The 19,979-nt window shown below is 45.9% G+C and overlaps 1 long non-coding RNA gene across 1 annotated transcript; it reads left to right on the top strand.

Moving 5' to 3' along the window:
* The first annotated feature begins 2,936 nt into the window (after nt 1-2,936).
* On the top strand, nt 2,937-19,861 carry LOC144157739 (uncharacterized). Its single transcript, XR_013319844.1, has 3 exons — nt 2,937-3,239; nt 19,597-19,742; nt 19,802-19,861. It is a non-coding gene; the product is annotated as an uncharacterized LOC144157739 (long non-coding RNA).
* Nucleotides 19,862-19,979: the final 118 nt, after the last annotated feature.

Below are 19,979 nucleotides of genomic sequence, written 5' to 3'. Positions count from 1 at the left end.
TGGAGTGTTACACAAACATTATTTTTGCTATGCATTTATTCAAAATTCATATGAGGACGTCTTTGATTCGAAGTCATGAAAACACATGTACTACACCAATATATTGCACATACATTTTATGTACACAGTATTGGACTAAGCAAAAATATGACATATGCAAATTTAGGCATACAAGATTCTGCAATAGGGAAAAAACGTGCTACATACACATTTACAATAACACGGTTAGGCGGGCTAGTTGGTATTCTGAATTCATGGCTGTAACTTTTGCGCAACTTTACACGGTGACGGTACAGGTCTTCGAGTCCCTTTTTGTATCGGTCTCCGTCTAAAGTTGCGCAAAAGTTACAGCCATGAATACACATTTAGGTACACAATACTTGATTACGAAAGAAGAACTTCGAAAGTTCTAGTTCCTACACAGATTTTTTTTTCGCGCACACCGCGGCGGGAGAAGAAAAGAACTTGAAAGTTCCACTCAATGTATACTTATTTCTTCGGCAGCACACGTATGCTTCACGCCCTGCCTTTCGGGCGAGTTAACGCAAACTCTGAAAGAAAGCGTTGACCCGCCCATTAACCTGCATACACTTCCGAGAAATCATGTTCACAGCAACAAAATGCAGCCATAAAAAACTGTTGCAACACAATGACCGCACTGTAGACACTCTTTTCTGGATTATATCTACGTACAAAAACAATGCCCAACCATGTGCACGTCGTAGAACACAGAACACAAATCGAACGCACCCGTCTTTTCTTTTAATGGCGCGTGAATTAACAGTCTGCTTACCGGGGGTGGGAGGGAAGGCGGGGGGGAGAAGACACCCAGAAAAAAAAAAGAAGCTTTCCTGTATTTTAAGCCGCAGATATCGGCCAGGTTGTTACAAGCTACCCTCTAACTCGCGTCTGGGCAGCGCCTCTTATCTCATCCTATCCGATACGGCATGACCATTCTAACTTCAGAACTATGGAACACCAAACCCATTCGCGATAAGATGCAAGGCGCGGGCGCGCAGTTTAGATTGAACAGAAAAGCCGGCAATGCTACTTGGTTTTATTTATTTTTTAATGAGCGAAACGCTTGCAATGGCGGCTGCAGACAACGCATGTATTTCGGTTTGGCCTTCCACTGCTTCATGTGAAAATCGACTTGCATTGAACACCGCGGAGTTACGTCAGATTTTTCGGAGCTCTGAAGCAACGCTTGGCAGTAGTTTCGCCGCAAATATACGTTTTGGAGCAAGACGGGGGAGGAAAAAATGCTTAGGGCGCAGCACCTCCACGCCATCAATCGATGTGGTAGTATGTACGCCATGAAAGGCAAGAAGCGCGTACAGTTGAGCTTGCCTTCTTTGTGAGCAGGTGTGTCGTGATGACATTGGATGGATTGAGGAGAGTCACCGGAGGAAACGTCCAATGAAGTCGCAAACCATCCTCGACTTGGGGCCCAAACCTAGACTCATACCTGCTGCACGAAACAACAAAAAATACCTTGATAAGTATACTGAATCGACGTTCCAGCAGTTAGTAAGGCAATCATCAAAAAGCGGCAATGCCACCACAAATTGATCTTGCGAGCAAGTGTGGGCGTGCCAAAGACGCGTTTACTTCTACTAAAACTTTGCGTACCTGCACAGCTGGGATATATTTGCACATTAGTTTCCACTCCAAGACGAGTGACATGTCTCATTAACTTCACGTTACATGCGCGATTTATTTTGAAAACAGAAGAGTGCAATCAGTCGGCTTTTAACGAATTCACTATAACTTGTACAAAGCTAATTTGCTTACCTGTCGTCTTTGGAGAAGGCGAGAAACTTGGTCGAACTGTACCGCCCTGTGTTGCTGCACCACAGAGCTGCGCAGGAGTGGTAACACTCCTTCCTCCGCTGCCCCATATTTAGAATACATTCGAATGTATTTTATAATGCAGCGAAACTTTCCGCCCGTGGAAGCGTTTAGGCAACCCGCGCAACCCTTCGCACGCCGGCTCGCTCACGCACGTACCGAAATGGCCCACCGTGCGCGCCGAGAGAAAGAAAAAAAAATATTGGCGCCGGTGAGCTGTTGCGCATGCGTGAGGAGGCGCGGAAGCGTTGACGGTGTGGAAAGAAAGAAACACTGAGGGAAAGGGAAGGGCCACGCCGCAGCACCGTGCCGCTAGGATCGCCACAATTTCGGAAACCGAAACTAGCCAAAGTCGCCGACCAGTGGCCAAGCCGCCAAGCGACACTAAACTACGCGAGTCTAGTAGAGAGTCGTCAGACGGATCAAATGCTTGGCGGTGGAGTGCCGTTTGTTGCGCGCGGCGCTGCAGGCGTATGTCGCACTGCCCTCAGATGGTTCCGGGCAGTCCGAAGGGCGCGTACAAGGTGGGTTCGTCGTTTGTTTCTATTTCGAGGCACACTTTCCCATCACAAAGAAGGTAAGTACCCTTTAGAAGGACTTGGACCCGACAGCCTAGCGCTGGTTAATACATGGTGAATGACGTTCTTTGGTCAGAGCCACATTTGCGGACGTCCGTTGTTGATAAAGTTTTATGTACGAAATGCGATTTGCAAAATGCTTTCATTTGTTTCGTGTGCGCGAGCTCTGATAAACGCACAGAAGCTGGAGAAAGCTCAACGCTCTCTCCTGCTCGGTCAGACTTGCGGTCCCCTGCCCGGCACAGGGGTTTTGTTGCACGTTGCGTGCGTGCGCTTTGTGTCATCCGTGTCGAGTCTGTGGCCTTTGAAGTACTTCCAATTACTCTATCTTGATATTTAGGGGCTCTACTTGTAAGCACACTATTCAATAGAAAATTGTATGCTTAAAAGGACAGATGCCACCGGAAGATGCGATTGGAGCGCCACAGGCCTCGAACGGCACTTTAACGCACGTGAAATTAATCGTGCGAGGGTTTACTAGACTAGATTTCCCGTTGGACTCAGCTAAAGTCCTTTTTCTCCGGGTGGAAAGTTGTTGGCGCTGCAGGATTGCGTAGTTTGACTGTGCATCGCGTTATTGTGTGCATTATTTTAATGCTTGCGATCAGGCGAGCGTGAACGTCGTCTGTGCGGAAAGCTGTCGTTCAGAAAAGTAGCTCGTGCCAGTGCCCTGCGGACGTAGGGCTTTGTCACCTGTCGCGGCCCCAGCGCGCGTGGACAAAACCATGTGTGTGGTTGTAAAAACAGCCGGGCATATTGTGAACCTCTGCGGAAACAGCTCCCTGGCCTCCCGCATTCGCTCCTGAATAGGTATGTCTTCCCTCGCTTGTACTGCTTGTCGCGTCTGCTGCGTTGCGGTAGGTCCGGACCTCTGTTCCGCTTCGCGCGTCCGGTGTGCACTGCTTCTAGCAGCGCGGCTGGCTTCGTCATATGAACGGTTATCGCAGTTATCGCCTCCCTGACGTCCACCCTTCGGCCGCACTTGTCTTCGGTAGTGTCTGTGGTAGAGCGGAGGGCCGTAGATCAGCAGCATTGGGATATTAAGAGCTTTAGCATCGCCTGCTGTATTTCCACTGCGAAGCAGTATAGAGGGTGTTGCGACGATAATTGGAACACTTTAAAAAATTTTCCTGAGCGCACCGCCGCTCTGTTCGCGCTAAAACTTGCCAGAAGAAGGTTGCAATTTGTGGTCAATTTCGTTTAATACCGGGAACAACGATGGTACTTACCTGTGTATTCTGAAAATAAATAAAAACGATTTTCGCCTATGGGAAAATTGCGGCTGATTTGGACTTGCGAGCCAGCGCAAGTTGACGTTGAAACGACGGAACCACCTGCAGAGTGAAACGCACGTTTGGGATTCACGTACGGAGCCAAATGGTGCAGCAGACGATCAGAAAATGCACCTAGAAATGAGCTAGCAGACGATGAGAAAACCCGGTTTTCGGGCTCGCACGTCCAAATCGCCGCTATTTTCCCATAAGCGAAAACGGTTTTTAATTAGGCAGTGGCTATTTTGCCGGCAGCCGGCAGATTAGCCTGGGAGAAAAGTTGCCGGCACTTCCTTCCCATTGGCTGGCCCAGACCACGTGATTATTGTGCCGGCACATTTCCTCGGGAGCTATTTTGCCGGCTGCCGGCACATTTTCACAGTTGCTCTTTTGCCGGCAGCCGGCACATTAGCCCGGGAGAAAAGTTGCCGGCAATGCTGCCCCTGGGCGCCAATGCTGCGGCAGCCGGAGATGTCAACTTTAACCTGCTTTAACGTTGGGGACAAGTTTTCGAGCTTTGCCGAGTTTGAGAAGACAGATTGGTGCTGCTCAGTGAATTACATCAAGTTATAGAAACGAGTTCGCAAGACTGCGGCGGGCATGTCGAACTTTGACTCAGCCCGACGCGGACTTTGACACTTTGATCACACAGAGTGAATGTTCCTTGGTGTTTCCTTTGTAGAATTTCAAGCAAAGTCGCACAATAAAAAAATGATCAGCCGAAAAATCAAGATTGCATGGCTAGAATTAACCACTGTTTATTTCAATGCTATGAAGTTTAAAACACGAACTTCAGTAAAGACAATATTTCTGCATGAAATTATGCAAAGCAGGCAGACGTCCAAAAAACATCTAATTTTGCGTTCATATACCAAACACAATCAGACAGGTTAAAAACAGCGACTTATGCACACTCACTACACTGCCAAACTTCAGCTCTCGGCTGCTTGCTGATACACACACACGGCAAGTGGAAACAAGCACAAATCAAAGTCAAAGTTCGCGTCGGGCTGAGTCAAAGTTCGACATACCTGCCGCAATCTTGCCGACTCGTATCTATAACTTGACTTAATCCACTGAACAGTACCAATCACTCTTCTCCTCAAGCTCGGCAAAGCTCGAAAACTTGTCCCCAACGTCAAAGTTGACATCTCCGCCTGCCGCAGCATTGGCGCACAGAGGCAGTATTGCCAAGGAATTGCCGGCAACTTTTCTCCCGGGCTAATGTGCCGGCTGCCGGCAAAATAGCAACTGTGAAAATGTGCCGGCAAAATAGCCCCCGAGGAAATGTGCCGGCAGAATAATCACGTGGTCTGGGCCAGCCAATGGGAAGGAACTGCCAGCAACTTTTCTCCCAGGCTAATCTGCCGGCTGCTGGCAAAATAGCCACTGCCTTTTAATTATTTTCAGGACAAACAGGTAAGTACCGTCGTTGTTCTGGGTGTCAAACAAAATAGACCACAAAATGCGATCTTCGTGTGAAGTTTGAGCGCGAACATAGCGGCGGTTCGCTCAGGAAAAAATGTTAGTGTTCCAATTATCGCCGCAACACCCTGTATATGTCTAACCCCCGAGCTTTTATTCTAGTGAAGCCAATTTACTCGCTACCGCGGACACCGCTTTCACAACTGCCATTCCCCTCGCCACCAACGATTCCTCTTTCACAAGCTGCGCAATCAGGTGATATGGGCGGTAGCGCCATTATCAGGTGTTACCAAAGCAACTGAAAGTCTTTCCCCGCGACATTTTCGACAGTGTATTGCACGCCTAAGCACACGCTCATCAGCCGTTTCTGGGGTTTTGATCACACTGGTTGGGGGTGGACACGGGCGCCTGCATGCACGGTTAGTTTTCCTGCCGCTGCTGATGACATGCATGTTGTGCTGACGGGAAATTCAAACGTGAAAGTCTCGCAGCCTAATGCTACCTGTCACCTGCCCGTGATGGTTGAGCAGTTGAGATTTCGGTTAGTGTGTTACACAGACAGTTAGATGCTTACAACGAAGGATAAAAACAGAGAGCCAGTTGTGAGTGATTTAACTCCCCATGCACAGACACGTGTTGTTTGCTCGGAGGAAGAACAGCCCGAATCAAAAGAGCAGAACAGAAGTGCAAATGGGTGCGAAAACGACAGAAAGCCGCTGCCGCCCACCGTTTCTAGGGCAAGATCCAGCTTGCCGAGTAGTAGGGAATCTCTCCCAAATGGACTGCAACATTGACGTTAGCCAATATTTCTAGTTCAGCTTGGAGGACGTCCAGAGCAACAGTTTTGGCGGTGGCTTTCACTTCCATGTGCGTGCACATAGCCGGTCGCCGGAATATCAGGCACGAGTTGGGAGGGGAGGGAAAAGACGGGAACGTGCACGCGCTGGTTTAGGTTTCATGCCCTTACTGATGACATGTCCGTTGTGCTGGCAGGAGGTTTAAACGTGTACGTCCATCTCCCAATGCTAACTTTCCGGTGTCCTCAGTGGTCCAGTGGACTGGGTTGGTGTGTTTGCAGACACTAAGGTGCCAACGATGCAGGACGGAAACAGACAGCTCTATGTTTCTCCACTAGAATAAATCTCAAGTCCTTCAAAGTTTCATTGGGCCAAGTGCTAATTGCTCGATCAGCAATTACAAACGTGTTTTGTTTCGAGCATTTCAAGTACTGCGTCCAGCTTCGCAGGTCATCCTTTTTCAAAGAAGGGAAGGGCAGTAATTTTTTCAATGCCAAACGCATCAGCCCCAAGTAGTAATCTAGCCCTTTTCTTGTGCTTGTGCCACTGTCCCGCAATTTCTAGTGTCCACAGTGCTTTGGTCACGTGACCGGTTAATCTTGGGGTGGGAAGCGGCAACGTTGGCAAAACCTGCTTTGCCGCGTTGCTGAGTTTTCTATCACTCGCGAGTGCGCCGTTACTTTGACAATTTCAAACATCGGTTGCCTTGATAGCCGGGCACAAGCCACTCTCGAATTTAGTTATGATCTGGTGATCCCGGCTAAACTCGGGGCCTCACCTTATGACATGTGGGTACTGCAGGTGTACCACTCACTCCCCTTGGGAAGCGGGCAATGCGTTTGGCATTGTAAAATACAGGAGGCGCCGGTTTCAGCATACCGTTACCCTGTTCACGTTACCGTGCACCGGGATAACAGGAGTTGACTGCACATGCGCGAGAGTTACTGTCAACGGTAACATACTGTCGCCGCGTAGCTTTCCGAGCACATGAAGCAAATGCACTGCACTTGGTGCCTGATGCCTGCTACAGCTGGTAAAAGTAATTGTGTTTAATGTTGTTTATTACATTACAAATGACCAGTTTTTTTCAGTTAGAGGAGCAATAAGGCCACCCCTACTTGTGCTAAGCCTCGCCCGCCTCAATATAGTTCACGTAATTTTCTGAGCTCGCAAAGTGCATTTGCATCTTCAAAGAAGTGCAGCTTGCTGGGCCAGTTGGTACATTTTGAAGGTGAAAAAACCAGCGAAATAGACGGGACGTAGAAGAGACGAGACAACACACACGCTGGACTAGCAACTGAAAATTTAATTGAAAAACAGAAACAACCAGAGAACGACCAAGCCTACGCATGCGCAACAAGTTACGAGAGCACTGCGCGTTGATCAGAGGGCAAGGAGCCGGTCATCTTTCTTATCACTGTCGTCAGTGCAAACGTCAGGGCAAATGTGAGGCTTTGTTTGAAAAAGTGACGATTCTGGGAAGAGGCAGGACTAAAACAGAGAGGGAAATAATTGAATCGCTCTACATCAGCCAACAGGAAGAAGGAAATTGCGTGAGTGTTTCTTCCATCTCCCTCAGCGATAAAGAGATCGCGTTCCTACAAAGCTGAGCAGAAAAAGTGTATTTCGATAGCGTTTTATCAGAACGTGCGTACTTGTTGCGCATGCGTAGGCTTGGTCGTTCTCTGGTTGTTTCTGTTTTTCAATTAAATTTTCAGTTGCTAGTCCAGCGTGTGTGTTGTCTCGTCTCTTCTACGTCCCGTCTATTTCGCTGGTTTTTTCACCTGCATCTTCAAAATTGTGCTGGGCAAAGTAGTGTAAGTTATTTAGTAATTACTACAACATATTTTACTCATTTCATGTCAAAATACTATGCATGGCATAAACTCCAATTTACCTTGGTTCCAACTGCTCAGTAGATGGCACCACCTACATGTTTTTTGTAAAGCTATACAGGTGATGGCTACAGTATTTCCAAAACAACTAATGTTGTGAACGCTTAACCTAAAACGTGAAACACTCGAGCGGCCTTAAACGAAAGCAAATAGCTGTGAGCAGCAAAATTATGCGTGATGTGTTTCTAATTCATCACACGTCGCTACCTAAACCGCGGCAACCAGGATACGTAAACCGTGGACGGTGTGCTAAAAGGTGTCCTACCATTTTCATCAGTAAAGGAAACCGTGGCTTCCGGTGACACGGTAAACAGTATCACAAAGACGGTAACGATATGCCAAAACTCTGTTAAGTTGGTTGAAATTCAGTTTTTTGAAATCAGCATGCTAGTTGATTCGAACAAGGAATGAAGGTACGCAGGTACACCGGTTCAGTGTATGCCCTTATCTCTTGTCGTCCCAGTCTAGTAACGCCCTGCTGAACGAAATATGCTGGTCTTGGCAGTGGTTGAGTAGTAGTGCCGCCTGTTCCATTTGGATGCGTTTTCGGGGAGTACTGATTTTCATGCTATGCAAACCACGCTCATAGCACGTGCTATAGTCATTTAAAGCCAATTTTTGAAGCTGAAGTGCCCGTCAAGGTTCATGAAGGTGTGAGCAAATACCATTGCTAAAGATACGCTGCAATGAAACCAGACACGTGTGAGTCAATATGCAGAACACGTAGAAAGCAGTACCGTGCGTGACCCTTTCAGTTTTGACTTAGATATATATCAGAACGGCTAGAAATTCTCCACAAATCAAATTTTTGTAAAAGAAAGGGAATTTCTGTTTTAGGCGACAAACCGGGAGTGCGTGTCCTTAGTGTTGAAATGGCTCAGTCAACTTCTTGCCAGTAGTTTCTCTTGTGTCTGGAGTGCACTTACCAATGTAGGCCACTGAGAAGATGCTGTGTAATACCCGTGCCACTCATAATTGAAAAATGACCTTAAGGGCTTAAGGGGCCCTGAGATGGATTTCAAAGTGTTTTTGTTTGTGTCAGAAATCTACTCTACAGTTCTTGTAGAAGCAATTCCAAAAATAGTAAGCATATTCGCTCACGCTAACAAAAGTTATTACTCCGATGATACAGAACTATTTGTTGGCTCGGCAGCTTGCGATGACGTAATAGTCCGACCTCGTCCGAGGCAAAGCAGTCATTTCATAGTTGGCCGCCGGAATTCCCTTTTATGTCCACGATTTTTGACAGCGGCACTTCTACCCTCGTTGGTTTACAGTGTCGTCGTTACCATGGTTACTTCAGCGAGTGGGTCGCACATGAGACGACGCCACCCCCCCTCCCTTTATTTAGCTACCTTTTCAGTCCTTACGGACTTATGAGCAGGAGGTACTGGTGATTGCGGAAGTCGACCTTGCATGCGCGAGAGTTTCCGTAAACGGTAACTTACTCTTACCATCGTTACATAGTGATACAGTGGCTAGAATTTCTAGCGACTCTAATAGGGAGCTCTCTGCTCCAGCGAAATGTACGCTCGCGTCTTGTTTAGATTACCGTAAAGTTCCCAGAAAACGCCCTCCCCCGAAACATCGCCCACCTCCTTTTACAGGTGAAATATGCAATTTACTGAAAGACGCGCCCACCCCGTAAAATCGATGGCTTTAGCGCCAATGAGTGAACAAAATAAACCTGAATCATCTCTTCATGTGTAGATGCATGCGGTCACTTATTCGTCCTTTCTGCGCTTGACCCAAAAGTTCGCCCGTCTCGAATTTTTCACTTGATATCACTGTACTTTTGGTGGGCGTTCTTTCGGAACTTTACAGCACAGCAAATGCACTGCGCTTCATACAAGCAATATTAGTTGAAGTTGTCTATTACATTCGTGCTAAATGATGATCAGGAGTACGATAAAGACAATTTTTTTTCAGAAGAGCGACCAAAATCTCCGCCCCTACTCCAGCCTCCCACGCCTCCAATCGTTTAGATGCGTTTATGAACTAGCATAGCTCTTTTATGGTTTTAAAATCGTGTTGAGCAAAGTAATATAGGTAACTGCGGAATCATTACAATATATCTTACTCATTTTACATCCAAATATTTAGCAGAGGCGTGAATTCTGGTTAATGCAATACTTGGTGCTAATTGATCCCACTAGATGGCGTCGTCGTCATGCTTTCTATTTTTTTAAGCTCTACAGCAGAAGTATACGGCTCTTTTAAAAGAAAATTATTGTATTGTGATAGTTTAATCTAAAACTTCTAAGATTCAAGCTATTTCAAACGTAAGCGAACAGTTCTGGGCAGCAAACTTTTGCGTCATTTGATTTGAGACGAATTCACCAGATGTCACTACCTGGCAGCCGGTAAGCTTGAATGCAGGAACCGCAGAGTGCAAGCCTTTCGTTTTCAGCAGCCAACGGCTACTCTTGCTTCAATTAACACGGTAAACAGTAAAGCGCGCTCAGGACACTAGGCAACACGGTTCATTCAGAAGGCCGGGCACACCAAACCACACTTTCCTGCGATCATGACTTGATGGGAAGCAATGAAATGAAACTCTTCAGCAGGAGTTGTCGCTACGGGATGCGCATGCTCTTCCCCTTGTCGCGACCGGCGCAGAGAATTAGCTGCGACAGCGTTTTGGCTTGAACTGATATGTTCAGCCCGCGTGAGGGCACTTGAGCGTGCGCCTCGTGATCACGAGCAGTGGCTGGCCTCGTCCAATCCGCTGTGTGAGGAGCTCCTGCCTTCGTCATTGGTGTGGCGCTCTCTTGGCGTGCCGTTCGTTACAACCGCATAACTGGAACAGCGTCGAGGCTACACCTGAAACACAGAGGGTGCAAAAAATTCTTTCGGGTACACCATCCAAGAAAACAATTGCAAAGAAAACTGATGAAACTCTTACACCAGACACGGTGTGCTGGGCGATCACGCTGCAAGCGTCGCTGCTCCTGCGCTCACTGTATTCTTCCGCCGAGAACGGAGGAGCGTCAAGCCCGGTTTGGCCCGGTGTATAAGTGCCTTACACTCTGGTATAAAACAAATATGTGCGACTGTATAATAGCACACACACACACAACATATTTTTTGTAGCTTTCTGATGTTTTTACGCTCGTAAAAAAATTGCTTAAATCGAGAGCGCACTAGTACGTCACGATTAGTTCAAGAAATAGCCGTTGCGCTCTGATACCATCTACCCCCCCAAAAACCCCATCTCAGGGGCCCTTTAAAGCCTTAAGTTTTAACATCATTAGTTCACTGCTACACACAAAAATGTAATTCCATTCGCTCTAATGTCATTTCTGGTTTACAGGACAACTCATCTTGAAAGCTAACTTTCATTTCGGGGACAACTTAAGGCACAACTCATTCGCCTTTACGATTGCTTTAAATCTGCCTACTCCTGAGCACGATGAACACCAAAAGAAACCAACGAAACTCCCGGCAACAGAGTGTTGACGCGGAAATTTAGTGGGAGGTAACCTAAGCTTAGTCTCTGGTGCCCTAGTATCAATAAAGTTTGTTCGAGCAGTCCGATTCTGATGTTTTGCCCAGAAATAAATGTAAAGCCGCCAGAAAAAGCAGTGGAAAGGGCACATTGGACAAGCACTTAGGTATCCATCGAGATTCAGCTCCCTTCTTGCCAGCGGCTGGCTAACGTGGGAGCCATTTCTCCTTTCTTTTTTTTTCTGAGTTGCTGACTAATCCCAAGTTCACTGAGAGAGCGGCAAAAGTCAGAACGTCATGGTACTTGTGATTGATATCGGCAATATCATCGGTCAAAATATTGTTACGTGGCAGATGCGAATTATTTAAACAATGTGCATAAAAGCAATCTATTGTCAAAGAATTAGTGTAATGCGAATATTTCAAAGCCGAGAATACCAGCGCAGCTCGTGCCAGTCTGCCTGTAGGCGACCATTTTCGTGTTCACTTCGGCTTGCCTTGCGCGACCCACTGATGCGGTACGTACCCATCAATGAACTGTATGATGGATTGACCACCAGGTGATCCAGTGCATTGCCATGTGAAATGTCAAGAGTTTCGTTACATGACCCCCTCCGGCGGAGAAGTGTCGTCTCGGTGCATGTTAAAATGAGGCTCAGGGAACAGGTGGGGCCGTTGAGAAATACGGCTTGAGGCGGCCGACGTGGACGAGTTGAGCTGCTGGGTCCAGTGACGGTGAGGAAAAAGTGACAGGAACAATTTCGTAGGTCACAGGTGTGACCATACGCTTGATCAGATAGGGGTGTTTGAAACGAGACAGCCATTTCTTCGGGAGCACAATGCGGCGAGTGGTGCTGACAAGAACCAAGGGGCCGGGCCTAAAGTGGGCATTGCCGTGTTGCTCATCATAGCGGTGTTTTTGAAAGGACTGGGAAGCCGAGAGCTTTGCACGGGCAACCTGGCAGGCCGCTTCAGCGTGAGCGACAGAATAGTGAGCATATTCGGTAGGCAGAGGTGTCGCATTAAGAAGTAGGGTATCTAAGGGAAGAGCGGGTTGACGGCCCTAGAGAAGAAAGAACGGAGTATGGCCAGCAGTGTCATGGCGGAATGAGTTATATGTGAACGTAACATACGGAAAAGTTACGTCTCAATCGAGATGGGCCACAGAAACCAACATCGCGAGCATGTCGGTGATGGTCTTGTTAAGCCTTTCCGTCAAGCCATTAGTCTGGGGATGGTAGGCGGTGGTTAGCTTGTGCTTTGTGTGACAAGAGCGGAGTAGGTCGTCAACAACCCGAGACAGGAATGCTGGGCACGGTTGGTAAGGAGCTGACGGGGAGCACCGTGTTGTGGTATGACGCAAAGCAAAAAATCAGCAACGTCACCCTACAACACACCCGCCGCGGTGGCTCAGTGGCTAAGGCGTTGCGCTGCTGAGCACGAGGTCGCGGGTTCAATTCCCGACCGCGGCGGCCGCTTTTCTGATGGAGGCGAAAAGCAAAAACGCCCGTGTGTACGAGATTTCGGCGCACGATAAAGATCCCCAGGTGGTCAAAATTAATCCGGAGCCCTCCACTACGGTGCGCCTCATCGCCTGCGTGGCGTCGGCGCGTTAAACCCTACAATCAATCAATCAATCAACCCTACAACACGGCACTGCCGGGGTCATGCCATGTAACTCGTCAATATCTTGGATTAGGCTACAGCTTGCAGGCGACGGTAGCTGCTGAAGCTGTTATAAATACGACCCACGCCATTTTTAGAAAAGTTTTTCTCTTAGTGCACTTTTACAATGAATGTTTTCACTCCTTGGAAGTTCTTTTCCTCCACGTTAAAAACTTCCAAAATGCTACTGCTTTCTCTTTTCGGTCATTATCACCATCATGCCTAACACTTTAATGCCTTTGTGTTTTGGCGTATTCCATGGCCCGTGGAAATGTCACTTTGTTTATTAAGGCCGATCCACACGACGGACAGAGTCCGCGGTCCAATCGGTCACGTGATGAGATGTCACGGTCCGCCGCGGTCCGATCCAGTGCAGAGCGCATTTACATGGCGGGCCGGCTGAGCGGACCGCGAATGGCCAACTGTCTGAACTCGCAAGTTGGAAGGTTGAACCACGACCGGCAACATGTTGTAACGCACAAGCCTGCACGAAACGTTTCATCCCCAAATAACAGCCATCTGCATGCCAGCCGGGCAGGCGCGCTCATGCCACCGCCGGCGTCGTTTGCACGAAGGCGACACTACGAGCGGTGACGGCGGGGCGTTTGGGGCTGCAAACGGCTCGTCACCGCTCGCTAGAACCGAACGCTTCCCGTAAATTGCGGTCCACATGCGTGAAACCAAGTGACAATGATGGCTAGCATCGCACTAGTAAGAGTCATAGGACTGGCTAGTAAAAGCGCGGATGAAGTATGCGTCGCGATTGTAAGTCTAGCCCGCCACCTATTCCAGCAGGATTGATTGACAGGCTCCTTCGAGCACTTCGAAAAAGCCGCACTGCCTGCATAGTTCTCTATTGGCGCAACTAGACCCAGCTCCGCCCACACGACGCGGACGCTGTCAGACCACGCTGATTGATGTCGTGATCCACCGTCGAGACTGCGGACCCAAAAGCCTCAGCGAATATTTGGACCTGGAAGGCCGCGATTCTGTGCGGTCCGACGGCGGTCTGTGTGAACTGGTGACGTCCTATCACGTGATGTGCGGACCGCGGTCCAAATAATCGCTTTGGTCCGCCGTGTGGATCGGCCTTTAAAGGGATGCTGAAGTGAATTTTCCAAGCTCCTGTTTTTGCTTGCACTGCATAGACTGGCTCAAAAAAACACATTTAAATGTTTACTGAGGCGATAAGGTGGTATTCATTTTTTAAGAGAAAGCGTGGAAAAAAAACTACCATGCATGGTTTCTGCAGGTTGCACTAACAGCACTGACGTCAATACAAAGTGCTACTTGATTGGACGATAGACGTCTAAGAGTACAATCCAAACCAGTTTATGTTTCGGTCCGGTTAAACAACATGCTTGGCGTCCAGCGTTATCGTTGGATGGGCATTCTAGATATCTTAGTAATTAGCATACCACACTCCTGCCATGTTGTCAGCTATAAATTGCATCATATAAGCCTACCAGCACGGCTTAGAATCGTAGCAATCACTAGCCGAGGCATAAGCGGTGGATGAATGCGATTGGCGTCACTGCAAATGATCAAATGTGGTACGCTTTTCCTGCACGTTTCGAGCTTGCCTGGCTCATGCCTGTACCTTAAGAAGCATGTTTGCACCACGCCAAGGGTAGGCTGCTTTTGGACTGTTCCCGCGAGTGGTCAGTGCATATTGCAACACCACACCGGGAACTCACCAGCACATCATTGTTACAGTGATGAATGTTACAGTGAAAAAGGGGTGAAGTCAGTTCAGAAAACATTGCCACAAAACAAATAAATCAACTTCAAAAAACGAGAGAAAAAACATGCACTATTGTGGGTTCGATTAACTTGCAACTTGGAAAACCACATACCGTGTACTCCAGGCCACTCGGCCACAAGCCAGCCATGCCAGGGGCGGAAATGCAAAGTTTATAATGTATAGCCAGGTTACATTTTCTTTCCTTTTTTTTGAAAGAGAAAGTTTACTACGAAAAAACAAACGTATTAGTATGCGGACGAGGGTCCCAGAGTCAATTGACTGAAAAGGGACCCTCGATTATAAATACATCAAATGAATTACGTAGAAGCAGCAAATGGGCGAAGGAGCCCAACAAATCAATATGCAGAATAAAACACACAAGTAATTAGCATTTTATGTACATACATTCGGAAAGGTAGCTCTAATTGTGGATATCTAATATAAAAAGTAACAAAATCAATTCGTAAATGACACAAAGGAAGCAAAGGCACATGAGAACCTTGGGTATAACGTAAGAATAAAACAGAGAACAAGATCCTAATTACAGCAAAAGAAATCCCCCAAGGTTTTTTTTTAAAGCAACCAAGGCATGGCGATGATTTGACAGCAGTAGGCAAATTATTCCAAAATTTAACAGCTGAAAAGCAAGTAGTTTTTTTACCGTATATAATGCCGTAAGTAATTTTTTACCGTAATTAGTATGAACAGGTGGTAGTAACAAATTGTTATTACTTGAAAACCTAGTTACGCTTTACTGCATAAAACACTAACATCAAAGAGATCATAAGAGAGGTTACAGTGCAATAATTTGTGAAAAAGAATACCTAAGTTATATTGAAACAGCCCATTATTTCATAGTATATTATTCTGATGTAGAAGTCGTGAGGCGGAGGAACGACATGGACTCAATGTTGTAATGTGAATACACTGGTTTTTTATGTGTTGAAGAGATGAAACGTGAGAGGAGTGTTGCCCCTTGAAACAATACCACAATGAAAATGATTGTGGACAAAGGCAAAATAGAAAGACAACATGGCTAGGTGAGGGAAAAATGTCGAGCCTTGAATAAAGCTTGAATCCCAAAAGCTGTCTTTTGCTTTAAATGGGAAAAGTGGGAACTAAATCTAAGGTGCGGGTTGAGGTGAATGCCAAGAAATGTAACCTTGTCGCAAGACGTGATTAAATGAGACCCAAGATGTAATTCGGGAAGAAAACTGATGGTTTTCTGATTAGATCTAAAGACCACAAATTTAGTTTTTTCCAGGTTAATAACCAAATAGTTGATGCGGCACCATTTTACAACATTTATAAGTAATGCATTCAAGTTTGCGGCAGGGCAAATTATCGATATATAAAAAAAGAAGCGGTTGTATCATCCGCATACAAGACGCAGTGAGAAGAATTAAGACAATACGGAGGATCATTAATATACAATATGAAAAGTAAAGGACCGAGAATAGATTCCTGGGGTACACCTTGGTTAAATGTTCTTGTTTCAGAAAAAGTGTCAGCCATGTATCGGTATATTGTCGTTTAAGTAAATAGTTTTTTAAAACTGTTAGTGGTGGACTGGTTCTGCCATAAGCTTCTAATTTTCTAAACAAGATATTAGGGTAAATTGTATCAAACGCCTTTGTAAAATCTAGAAAGACTCAACCCACAAAACTTCCAGCATCAATTGATTTTTTAATGAAGTCTGTTGGTGAAAGCAATGCTAGGTTGGTGGAACGTCCAGACCGAAAACCGAATTGCGATGGATTCAGTAGAATAAATTTATTGAGGTAGCTGTTCAAACGTTTGGAAAATATCTGTTCAATTGGTTTACTAAGGCAAGAGAGAATGAAAATTGGGTGGTAATTAGATATTAATAGCCGGTCACCTCTTTTGAAAACAGGTATTATTTTAGCTTTCTTTGGAAAATATGGAAAAGTACCAGACCTAAAGACAAGATTTATTATATGGCTAAGAGTATTTATCATTAAATCAGCAACTTACTTCAAATGGCGAATGGAAATGTTATCTAGGCCTGGGCTCGTATTTTTCAGCGTGCCAAGCGTACCGAGCACTTCTGGTGTAACTGGGAACAAAAATTGGGCCCATTTCCCCGCGAGGGGGACTCGAGTAAATGCGTCGCATAGGGGGTGGGTGTATTGCGTTAACGTTTAGTGTTTGGGGAGTTGGTGGTAGTGAATGCGTTGTATCAGCAGCTTCTTGACGTAGTTTGAATGAGTCAAGGATATAAGGTGCGTTCGTAGCCTCCCATTCTGTGTCGGCTTTGTGGCGCAGTGGGTAGAGCACCATGTACATTGCGTTCCGCCCGCAGGGTCGAGGGATCGAAACCAGGCGCCGGAATGTATTTTTTTTTATATAGTGTAGGGGGAGGGGTGCGGACTACGACTACGGACGTCAATGCGGGTGACATCGTGAGTTACTGAAATGCTCTGCATTTAAAAGAAATATTGGGAAGCACGGGGCAAACTAAGTTTCGCATTTAAAGGCTGAGGGGTATTGGGATAAATGGATGAAAAATATTCGCAAAAGGCAACAGCAATATGAGGTGGTTACATCAGGCTTACTCTGTTGTATGTAATTTTTGATATAGAGGCATTAGCTGCAGTTCTATTAAGAAAGGTATTCAGAAGATTCCAGTGTTTTTTTTGGGTTGTTATGGTGTACGTTTAGCAAATTCATTTTCATAATAACGTTTTTTAGGCTGTTTTAGGAGGATGTTTAGGAGGCAGCAGTATTTCTTATATCGCTTCGCTAAATTAGAATTAAAGGGCTGTCTTTTGGTCCTTTTGTACATATTGTCCCTCTTTTCCGCATGCTTTCGAATAACTCTTTAGTCATCCATGGGTTGTTCAGATAGCTAAATCTCTTTTTACATTTAAGCGTGGTAGTACTTGATTATACAGCTTTTAAAATTGCAGAAGAAAAGTTATGCAGTGCTGCCTCTGCATCATCCATTGAATTAATAATAGGCCAATCAGTCGTCCGGATCGCTTCTCTAAATTGAACTTTGAACTCTAAATTGAACTCATTTAGTTTTAGCATTTCAACCTGCTTAGATGACTTCAGACTATTTCTTGTATTGTGGTCATGCAGTAAGCATCCCCAAAAATCCCTCAGTATGTCATGTCATGTCTAGCAACTGCATTCCTTAGATGGAAAAGCATTCGCAGATGTGTAGTCATGCTGCTGACCACTGTGCTTGTTCACCCAGCACAAGAAGGGCTCTCTGCACCCTGTTTTTTATGCTGTACGATAGAAGTTTTGGTTGGTTGCAATTCCTTAGTACCTATATTAACTTCGCTGGCTTTTCTCCCACCTTCGACTGCCTTAGACTTTTCTACTAGCATACCAGGCAGCAAAGCGTCGATCTACATTCGTGGGGAGTCAGAGCTCGATACATTCTACAAACTCACAAACTAAAGGCACATTCTTCCAGGCACAAACGTGTCGTAGTTTTCACTGAGTGAAGCAATTGCGATGGCCCGCCGGCGGTCAGCTGACTAAATGTATGAATGAATGAATTTATTGTTAAAATGGTAAGGAAAGACCACGAGCAGGCGTAGTTTGTCTCACCTAAGGGTGGACTCCGAAACGCCTGCTGGTGTGGGGAGTGTAGGAATGGGAACACAAGTGTACAGGAAAGGGAGGAGAGAGGGAAAGGGAGGATAGATATACACATATATCTATGACTAATAAGGACATAACTAAATGCTGAGCTCACTGATTCTGTTAAAGGGTCGGCGAGCCTTGCAGTACCGCATTCAAGCCATGGCATCTTGCTGTAACATCACACGGAATGTCATAGGAAATTGGCAAGGAGGATTAGAGAGGACAGCTGTTTTGAATTGATTTTTCTCCTGAATGAAGTCGCGTAAACGGAGTGAAGGTTGATGAAACATGGCTTAGAGACTGCAGACTACAATTTGCACTAGTAATCGTGCAATGTTTACAAATCCCTTCAGTGTCCCTTTAATGCCTTGACCACTTCATGTAATTTTTTGTTTACGTGGGGCATGGGTATTACTCTGGTGCCAGCCAAGAAATGAGAGTTGTCTTGTTTGAGTCCTGCGGATGATGACTGCTAGGTGGAATGTAATGTAGATGAGTTGTGTGCATGCCGCTTGAATGCGTTAATAGGGGGATAATTCTGCTGGAGGTAGAAAGAGAGTTAGAAATATCTGCTGCCAGCACACGTGTTGTAACAAGGTTACACTATAGTGCTATATCCTTAGTGGTAGTGGTGTGTGTTTTGCACATACTGTGCTCACCACCACTGTTTGACATTCAATCTCTTTGTTATAGTTCGCAATATGGGCCTTTGGACCAGCAATAGATACAATAAAAATGCTTTTCATAAAAAGATAACGGACCTGTATTTTAGAAATAGGGGACGTGTTCATTTCAGAACTTTGTCAGTACAACTTTTTAATCTTTTTTTAAAAAGCCAGTGGCACTCATTAGTGCCTGTGAGAAACTAATATCAGGAAAACATGTATGGAACATCCAGAGTGGGAGTGTGGTAGCTCCTGAAATCGTATCTATGGCAGAAGGGACTGAAAAATGCACTGAAGTAATATGGGGAAATGAGCTAGCTAGTGCAGTAAATATTTTGAAACTAAAGCGCAAACTTAGACTGGAACTAAGAAAGGGAACAAGAAGCACTTGTTTTTCCTTTCCTCTTCCTTGTCTAATCTTGTGCTTGTATTTTCAATTATAAAAAATGTGTGCATGATTCATCAGTTTGCATGACCATGAAACTGTTTAATCAGTAGCCTGCCAAAGCCATATCTGGTGATCAGTGGTCTCTACGTCACCATCTGTGGGATGTGAAACTGGCACTGGGCTTACAGCCAATCCTTTTATTGTTTCATGCGTGTAAATTTATCTGTGGTTGTGTTTCTTTACTTTCAGAAGGCACAGCACCGACAGAAGCCGTACTGCGTGCAACATCCTCGACGTGTGACAGCCGTGTTACACAATGTGGGGGGGTGCAGCCTCCAACCGGGTGGTATCTTGCAGCCAAAAGACGCAAGCCGCCGTTACTACTAGTGCCAGAGGTACTTCCTCAATTAGATGTCGCTGCAGTCTGCATTATGGACTGAATTTATTTTTGCAGTTACACAGTACGCTGTGACATTGATCAGTGCAAGCTGCCAAACCGAAGAGGCATTTCCAGGTTAGAGTTCATGGTTTTTCTTCTAATATGAGCGTTCTAGTGTGGAGGGGGAAAATGGCTGTAAAAAACAAGTTTGTGTTATAGTTTTTTATCCCTTTTCATACTTTTTTATTGCGGT

Source organism: Haemaphysalis longicornis, unplaced genomic scaffold (assembly GCF_048455015.1).
Source record: "Haemaphysalis longicornis isolate Haplotype H1 unplaced genomic scaffold, Haemaphysalis longicornis Haplotype H1 scaffold_10, whole genome shotgun sequence".
Lineage (NCBI taxonomy): Eukaryota > Metazoa > Arthropoda > Arachnida > Ixodida > Ixodidae > Haemaphysalis > Haemaphysalis longicornis.
The sequence above is the reverse complement of the archived record's forward strand: the minus strand, read 5'-3'. Positions and strand labels throughout refer to the sequence as shown.